Raw genomic sequence first — 10,058 nt, forward strand, 5'->3', positions numbered from 1 at the left:
GAAAAAAGTCACAATTAGTATTTGTTTTCCTCACCAGGTCCACAAAGTTAGTGACGTTCAGGGGCCTTGTTCCCATTCCAAAACGAGATCGGGATCAGCATACGAGATAAACTGCCCACCGACTACCTCACAAGTACAGAGCATATCAACTATATAAGCACATAGAAACCAATTAGCATAAAGCAAGCTGATGCGGCCACGCCCACCACTGACGCAAGACCACAGCGGGGGAAAGTTCTGGACGGACCACGTTTTTTCTGTTGCTTTTACTCGAATGTCCTACTGAAACTAATCTAAGTAAAAACACGTTTAATGAATACCTTTTGTATACAGATTTATTGAACAATATAACATGTACAGCAGTCCTTAAATGTGGGGAAATAGGAAACGTTACGTTGGACCGGAATGACTGAAGTAATTTTATGATAAAGTAAAACATTTATTTATAGTCATTTACATAGCCTATGTGGTTCCGCTTTCCCATGTATGTCCCATTTTCCAACTTGTTTGGTTATTTGTTGGTATTGTCCCCTTTCAGAGCAGCCTGGATCTTTATTTAATTTCTACGGACTAACTGGGTCTCATAGACATCAGTAGTCTACAGTTGGACTGGCGGCGTCGCTGGCTGACTCGCGGTTGGTGAGCTCGCGCAATGGAGAAACCTCTAGAACTGTCGCGAGGTGAACGGGGGCGTTACCTGCTTGAATATAAAGCGCGAGCGGCAGCTCGTGGAAGACACAGCGTTCACGGACTGGTAACTAACGCACGAGCGAGGAGGCGTAAACCAACGGCTTTAACAGGGCACCAACTTTAGATAATTCCGAATCCTGATAAATGTAAGTGCGTTTAACTTTCTTTCTTTCTATGGTCTCTGCCAATAGTCTACTGATATTAATTAACTAGCGAATGAAAATAAATCCTCAAACTATAAGATTATTCTGCAAAGCTACGCTTCGTGTATCAACCTTATTATTACCAAGATAAAAGAAGCATGTGTGCAGTTCTGCTTCGATTTTGTATTTGAAGGGTTTGGATCATATTGCAGGCTGTATTAAAGCACAGCGCCTATGCTATCTACAATTAGACACTTAAATCTTTATGGTATTATTATTATTATTATTATTATTATTATTATTATTATTATTGCTGTTACTTTAGTTACTTTTGCTGTGTTGTAATTACTGTTTTAACTGCATGTGTCTTACTTTAGAGCATAATTTTCATATGTGTAACTTTAGATACGCGACTACAAGCAACATGTCATCTGCTAAAGGAGTTGCTATTGGGATTGACCTGGGCACCACTTACTCATGTGTGGGGGTGGGGTGTTTCAGCATGGAAAAGTGGAGATCATTACTAATGACCAGGGCAACAGGACCACACCCAGCTACGTGGCCTTCACAGACACAGAGAGGCTTATTGGAGATTCTGCGAAGAATCAAGTGGCCATAAACCCCAACAACACAGTGTTTGATTCCAAGAGGCTGATTGGCCGGAAGTTCGACGAGCCGGTCGTGCAGTCTGACATGAAGTACTGGCCCTTCCAAGTCATCAGTGATGGAAGCAGACCAAAGATTCAAGTTGAGTACAAAGGAGAGAAGAAGTCCTTTTACCTTGAAGAGATCTCCTCCATGGTCCTGGTGAAAATGAAGGAAACTGCAGAGGCCTACCTGGGTCAGAAGGTAACCAACGCTGTTATTACTGTACCTGCCTACTTCAATGACTCTCAGAGGCAAGCAACCGAAGATGCTGGTGTGATTCCTGGGCTGAATGTCCTAAGGATAATCAATGAGCCCACAGCTGCAGCGATGGCCTACGGCCTGGACAAAGGCAAGCAGGGAGAGCGCAATGTGCTGATCTTTGACTTAGGAGGGGGTACGTTCGATGTGTCCATCCTGACTATTGAAGATGGCATCTTTGAGGTGAAAGCAACAGCAGGAGACACACACCTGGGTGGGGAGGACTTTGACAACTGCCTGGTCAACCATTTTGTGGAGGAGTTTAAGAGGAAGTGCAAGAAGGACATCAGCCAGAACAAGCGTGCACTGAAGAGATTGCGCACAGCCTGTGAGAGGGCCAAGAGAACCCTGTCCTCCAGCTCTCAGGCAAGCATCGAGATCGACTCCCTGTATGAGGGCATTGACTTCTACACTTCTGTTACCAGAGCATGTTTTGAGGAGCTGTGCTCTGACCTGTTCAGGGGAACACTGAATCCTGTGGAGAAAGCCCTTAGAGATGCCAAAATGGACAAATCCCAGATCCATGACATTGTCTTGGTTGGAGGTTCTACGAGAATCCCCAAAATCCAGAAACTTTTGCAGCAGTTTTTCAACGGCAAAGAGTTGAAGAAAAGCATCAATCCAGATGAGGCAGTGGCTTGCGGTGCCGCAGTTCAGGCTGCCATCTTAATGGGCGACACATCTGGAAATGTCCAGGACCTGCTGCTGCTGGATGTGGCCCCGCTGTCTCTGGGCATTGAGACCACAGGTGGAGTCATGACCGCTCTCATCAAACGCAACACCACCATCCCCACCAAGCAGACCCAGATCTTCAGCACATATGCAGACAACCAGCCCGGTGTTCTGATCCAGGTTTACGAAGGTGAAAGAGCCATGACAAAAAACAACAACCTGCTGGGGAAGTTTGAGCTGACGGGCCTCCCACCTGCACCTCGAGGAGTCCCTCAGATTGAGGTGACCTTTGACATTGACGCCAATGGCATTTTGAATGTGTCGGCAGTGGACAAAAGCACTGGCAAAGTGAACAAGATCAGCATCACCAATGATATGGGCAGGCTGAGCAAGGAGGAGATTGAGAGGATGCTGCAGGAAGCAGACAAGTATAAGGCAGAGGATGACCTGCAGAGAGAGAAGATTGCTGCTAAGAACACTCTGGAGTCCTATGCCTTTAACATGAAGAACAGTGTGGAAGATGAGAACTTGAAGAACAACATCAGTGAGGATGACAAGAAGAAAGTCATTGTGAGGTGCAACCAAGCCATCATGTGGCTGGAGAACAAGCAGCTGGCTGAAAAGGAGGAGTACGTACATCAGTTGAAGGAGCTGGAGATGGTGTGCAACCCCATCATCGCCAAACTGTACCGGGGAGGGATGCCAGCTGGAAGCTGTGGAGCTCAGGCCCGTGCCCGCTCAGGGGCCGGCACCCAGGGGCCCACTATTGAAGAGGTCGATTAGGGACGTGAACTTCTTGTATGGACTCAAAGTGCTCTTTTTGAATTAGTTTCTCCTGAAGAAAATGTTGTTGCCTGTATTGTTCAGTTGTGCTTCACAGCATGTGGAGAACTAGCTGATGTGGACAATAGCATCTTTTGTCATTGCTAGTTCATTAATAACGTGTGTAACACTATCAATATGTGAGATTTATCATTACAATGTTTTACCAGTGAAACTTTTTACAAAAAGGTAAATATTATGGTGTTGTAAATATTCATCTAAATATATTTTGATATTTATTGTTAATAAAATGATCTGGACAAAATGGCTTAAATTTGTGGTCTTGACAGTCCATAATGTAATTTTTCTTATGAAAATAAATATATTAAGAAGAAAAACTAAGGAAACATAAACATTTTTAGCTTTTTGAGCTCCTGAAATCTAATTAAATAAATGTAATTAAACTGAAATGGTGTGTTAGTCCTACAAGTACTCAGCAGCAGTATATGTGAAGCTCACATCACATTAAATTATATACCTTTTTTTTTTCATAATTGACCCCTTTTATGTTTCATCAGTGCTAGAAGGCATGATTTACTAATCACTATAGTTACAGGGGTGCATGTGTATGTGTGGTTTCTGTTGTACAATATACAATATAAAAAGAAGGAAAAACTTTATGTTCACCGTATATAAAAGATAATAAATAATACTGGATTCTGTTGTATTTTGTATGTAAAGCATAATAATAATGTAAAGATGCCCAAACAGAACATGTATTGCATCTGAGATAGAAAGTTCAGACTCCACCTGGAATCCACCAGAGCCAAACTGTAATGTGGACATTGTGTGGTCCAACTGTGGCCATGCAGATGATGATCATGACCAAGGTAACTACTGTCATCCACTGCTTGAGGCTCACCTAACTTGGTGGTAAGTGAGTACGAGTAGCAATTTTGCTACGTAGCAGCGCAGGTTGCTTAGCAACGGTTATTATTACGCGTGTTAAATGGGCGCGTGCATCGCAACTGGTCTTGGTGAAACAAGCGTGTATTATTTCGTCATTGTGTCAACAAAATATTAGCACGAACTTGTTCCGATTTTCATTAACAAGATAATGCGATTAGATTTATATACCAAAACAACTTCTTATACGTTACAATTGGCGCAAAATCAAGCTTGTAAGGAAATACTTATATTTTCTTAATACAATTTTAAGAAGTGTAGGGGATAAAATCACGCAGCTCAGATATTGGTAATTATTGGCATTTGTCTTGGGTGTTTCCAAAGCTGTGCCTCATAAGCTGAAAACTAACTTTGTGGTTTACCATGTTACCCTGGTTTTAAACTGACACGGATTTTCGTTGAAACAGAATCCATCCTTTTACGTAGACAGTAGACATTGGCACCAACCCCCCACATCGCAGTGTGAGTATTCCTTTTCCACCTGGGACACCACAAGGCAGCGGATGAGGGGACGCAGGGAAAGTGGCTGAGGAAGATGAGGGAGGAGCAGCAGAGACTGAAGGAGGCGAGAGATGTGGCAGCTTCTCCTGCACATGAGAGTAAATATCTATTTTCATCAAGCAGTCATTTTATGCATCATCTCTACTATAGGTTTTCTGTTTATCTGTCCGGAGTTGGTATTCTCAAAGCGTTCAAGTCTTAATACCAGGGTAACCAGAATGAAGTCATTTTAATAACGCTCCCTTTAATATGTCAGAATAATCTTGGCTTTGCAATGGGAAACATTCAATTTTGTGTAAGATATATAAGTAGCAGTCTGAGACTATAAACAAGAGACAACTCAAATTAATAGTGAATCTGAGAAGGTATGATGTTAGGAAGAACACACTTTAATAGCAAAAGCAAATCTATTCACAGCCACTTATAAAAAAAACCATCTGTTTTCAACACACAATCAACGTTTTCAATCATGAAGCAAAGTGACGGGAATCGGGAACCAGTTCCAAATTGTCCAATCCATCAGAATTATACGACTCCGAGATAAACACTTCTTTTTAGCAATGCTTTTCTGACAGTGGGTCAAACATCCTTTACTTTCATCCATATTAGACGAAGATGGACAGACTGTTGCTCCAGCCAGCTTCAAAACTTATCGTCAGCCCCAAGCTGAAAGCTCCGTCTCATGTTTGCTGCACAACAATGGGGAGTGAGCGTGCGGCAAGGGCGAATACATCAATGTGCCAGGCAGGCTGGCAGGGAGGGAGGCAGGCAGAGAGTGAGGGAGGGAGTCTAAGGAGGCAGGCAGACAGGGAAGAAGGGAGGGATGGAGGGAGGAAGGATGGGGAGGCAGGCATTCAGACAGATAGGCAAGGAGGGAGGGGAGCAGGGGAGTGAAGGAGAAAGGCAGGCAGGCAGTGAGGGAGGGAGGGTGGGGAAAGAGGAAGGGAGGGAGACTGAGGTTAGATGTGGCCAAATGATCAGCATGTATCATGAACCTCCGCGGGGAGTCTGGGTCTCCATGCTGCTCGTCCAGCCGCATGTATTGACACTGTCTCCCTGGAGTCTGGGTCTCTATTCAAATCTTTCAGCTCCAGGTGTGCCCAGCCTCCACCAGGAGTCTGGGTCTCAATTCAAATCCTCTGGCTGTATGTATCCCCAGCCTCCATCCGGAGTCTGGGTCTCCATGCTGCTTGTCCAGGCGCATGTATCGACATTGTCTCCCTGGAGTCTGGGTCTCTATTCAAATCTTCCAGCTCCGGGTGTCCCCAGCCTCCACCAGGAGTCTGGGTCTCAATTCAAATCCTCTGGCTGTATGTATCCCCAGCCTCCATCTGGAATCTGGGTCTCCATGCTGCTCATCCAGCCGCATGCATCACCAGGGTCTCCTTGGAGTCTGGGTCTCCATTCAAATCCTCTGGCCATGTGTATCCCCAGGCTCTCCCCAGAGTCTGGGTCTCCATTCAAATCCTCTGGCCATGTGTATCCCCAGGCTCCACCCGGAGTCTGGGTCTCCATTCTAATTGTCCAGCCGCATGTATTCCCAGCCTTCCCCTGGAGTACGGGTCACATGTTGCTTGTCTGGCTGCATGTATCCCCAGCATCCTTCTCTTCCTACCACCCCAGCCTTCCCTTCCACCCTGTCTGCCTGCCTGCCGCACTCCCACCCCAGCCTCTCTCACTCCCTCCCTACCTGCTTACCTTCTTGCCTGCCTGCTGGCCTCCCTTCCTCCCCTGCCTCCCTCACTCCCTCCCTGCTTGCTTGCCTGTATGCCTCTCCAGCCTCCCTCTCTGCCTCCTCGGCCTCCCTCAGTTCCTGCCTACCTGCCTGCTTGCATGCCTGCCTGCCTCTGCAGCCTTCCTCCCTCCATTCCTTCCTCCCTCCCTCTTTCCCTGCATGCCTGTCTGTCTGCCTCCCCAGCCCCACTCCCTCTCTCCCTACCTGCCTCCCCAGCCTCTCTCCCTCCTTGCCTGCCTGCATGCGGCCCTCCCAAGCCTGCCATCGCTGAGCTCAGTCATGCAGGATGTCCTGTTCCCCAGGTAAATATGCTGCATTAGAGTAACATTAATGCCATGCAGGCAGGCTTATCAGGTTATTTCTTTGACTAAATGAAAATGGACGCTGTGCAAACATCATCTCATCATTACATATGTAGGACAGACCTTATCCTGTATCTCCTCATCATTACACACAGACTATGAGGTCCCAAGTGGTTGCTAGGTTGTTACCAAGTGGTTTTTACAGTCTTGATAGGTAGTTGCTATGGAGTCCACCATGGTTGCTAGGGTGTTACCAAGTGGTTGTTATGGCATTGCTAGTTGGTTGCTAGGGGGTTACCAAGTGGTTGTTATGGCATTTTATTTGGCTTCTATGGAATTCCAAATATTTGCTAGGGTGTTACCAAATAGTTGCTATGGTCTTACTATGTTGTAGCTATAGAGTGTCAAGTGTTTGCTAGAGTGTTACCAAGTGGCTGCTATGGTGTTGCTATGTGGTTGCTATGGAGTTCAAAATGATTGCTGTGGGATCCCAAGTGGTAGCTTAACTGTTACTAAGTGGTAGCCATGGTCTTTCTAGGTGGTTGCTATGAAGTCTCAAGTAGTTGATATGGAATTACCAAGAAGTTGCTGGGGTGTTACCAAGTGGTTGCTAGGGTTTTACCAAGTGGTTGTTATTGTCTTGCTAGGCAGTTTCTAGTGTCAGGTGGTTACAAACATCTATGTCATGCTAATTTTTGCTGATATGCCTTCAAAACCATCCCCACTCTAACCAATTTCTTTGGGTTTGCCAGTAACACTAGTTGACCATAGCATAAAGATAATGTTTTGTTCTGTCCTATTTGTTGATATTTCAAACTGAATAGTAAGAAAAGGCAATACACAGTGACCAATAAGCAATAAAAAGTTAATGAAAAGCTACAGACACACTGTTAAATGGGCTGACGCACATATTTATCACCAGAGACCTAGAGCCCTAAACACTTGCCCAAGTCATTGTTTTGACTTATCTGGTTCCTAATCAGATGATTCATACTATAGCTAAGCAATTTGACCCAGGAGTACATTTCACTGCGCATAATTTTTAAAACCATGGCAAAAACAATACAGTTTTCCATCTATGTCACCATCCCAGCACACAGCCAGTCTCATCGATGGATCTTTCATAACTTAGAAAGGACCAGCTCAATAAGCCCTTGGTGCTAGATGCTATACACAAATGGTGCACTGTCTGAACTGGACCTAGAGTAGGAAATGAAAAGTAATTAGCTAGTAATAGTAAAAGCATGGACTGAGAGATTTATTGAGTCCATTCTCTCTCTCGTTCCATCTCTCTCTATCTCTCTCTCTCTGAGGCATTTTCATTATTTATCACCTAGCTAGCAAATCTTCAGAGACATCTGAAGGCATCTGAGTTCAGCTTGATAAAGAAAATCGTTTTAACCCAACAAGAACCCAATCTGTTTACTGAAATGTTGAAGCTCATTATCTTAAAGAGCAGGGTCCAGCGTTGATCTGTCGGTTGCAGACCACATCTCTACCAGCTCCATTCCTGAGTCACATGCTATCAAAAAGCTAGCTCCTGCTATCACTGCAATGAGCAGGGTGCTCCAAGTTGAATGTATATAGAGGCAGCATTGTGCTTTTTGAGGAGTACTGGTCATGCAGCAGTGACATGAGAGCCTCTCTCTCTTTCTCTTTCTGTCTTTTTTCAGTTTGTTGAAGGTCCACTATGACAGTGTAACTGTCCATGGAGCTCAGTGATGTCAGTGGAAACACTGATTGAAATAGGCTACAAGTTGGTACTATTCTTTATCTGAACATGGTGATTACAATTTATAAAATGTCACCTTCACTTTCAATTTGTTTTTGCAACTACCCTCTCAGCCCTCTGGTGATTCCATCTGTTTCTTTATATCACCTGCAAAGAATTAAATGTTGATGTACTAAGAGAACAAGTCATTAGAAACCAGCACTATGGACAATCACTTCCTAGAAAAATGAAAACCAAACAATTTCCATGTTCAAAAAAGTATAGGGAGTTAGCGTATAGCATGCGTCATCCACAAGTTACACAAGTTATGTTTTAAATCCTGACCACATTAACAGTAACAAGCAGAGCAAATCATGTGCAAGCTCTTATCATGTTCATATAAATGGCCCACCATGCCTTCTACATGCACACTGCTTCCCCCACATATACCAAAGGTCTGTAAAAATCTAATAAGAATGATGTATACCATATGCAATATTATAAATAAATATGTATCCTTAAAAATACTTATAGGTAATGCTTGAAAAGATATGTCGCATAGAAGTAGCACATACCTTTTGTACTAAATTATAATACTTTCAAATAGCCATTGTAAGAAATGTTCATTTAAGAACACTGAATAAATTATCTCTAAATCCTCATAGTGATAACAAATATAGATGCTCTGAGGAAAAAAGTCTCTGTACCTGTCCTGGGCTCTAGGATAAGCAGTTAAAAACTTTGACTCCGTCAGGGCTTTTAGTAACCAATCCAGAAACCTCTCTTTCTGCTTATAAATTATTTAGCATGTCAAAAAATACAAAACAAAACCAGCAGTAAAAAGTCATCCTGACCATGGCATGTCAATCCCACAAAGAAGCATTTGCAGTCATAGTTCACATCATATACGACTCATTCTTAAAGAGGGCTTAGTATATAGAGCATTTATATGCTTGTAATTCATAATGAACTAATCATGAACTAATGAGTTAGTAACTAATGAGTAACTAATGAGTTATTAGTAATCACTTCATAATTATCAGATCATGAACAGATCAGGAAGTCAGATGTTATGCTTAATTGGGTTTTTAAGCGTTATTCTTTATTAGATAATGAATTGTGCCATTGCATACGTGCAGGAAAATGGAACTGCATTTAGTTAAAGTAAATGTTCAGAATGTTGTTAGGTTACTGTGTGTAGGGTTTGGAGTTGGGGCTCCAGGGGCTTTAGGTGGCAGGTCGTTTTTCCTAGAATAACAAGAGATGTTTCCTTACCTCTTGCCTTCTTTTAACATGTTTTACAATAAACCCTCTGTGTGGGCATTGTCTTTGAGGACATGTCCTGCTGTAATATTCACAGTCTACATGTCTTTGAGGCATCTTGGGACTGTACATGTCCTGCTGTAATATTCACAGTCTACAGGTTTTCTTGCCTACACTTTATAAGATATAAGAATGCCCTGGTAACTCTGTCTGCACGTGTAAAACTTTGCTGTAGCCATAACCAGTTGCTATTATGTCACGAGCCTTACAATGGTGAAACCCAACCTGTACCTAGAACTCACTGAGTTTCAGGTGCAACCTGCTTAACCTCCATCCTTTAAGAGGCCTGGAAGACAAGCATCAAGACTCCTTGTTGTAGCCCTGCAGGTGGTGAAGTTTCTCTGGTT

The 10,058-nt window shown here is 43.5% G+C and overlaps 1 pseudogene; it reads left to right on the forward strand.

Moving 5' to 3' along the window:
• Positions 1-1,254: 1,254 nt before the first annotated feature.
• On the forward strand, positions 1,255-3,335 carry LOC118240899 (annotated as a pseudogene).
• Positions 3,336-10,058: the final 6,723 nt, after the last annotated feature.

This window comes from Electrophorus electricus, assembly GCF_013358815.1.
Source record: "Electrophorus electricus isolate fEleEle1 chromosome 5 unlocalized genomic scaffold, fEleEle1.pri SUPER_5_unloc_7, whole genome shotgun sequence".
NCBI classification, from domain to species: Eukaryota; Metazoa; Chordata; class Actinopteri; order Gymnotiformes; family Gymnotidae; genus Electrophorus; species Electrophorus electricus.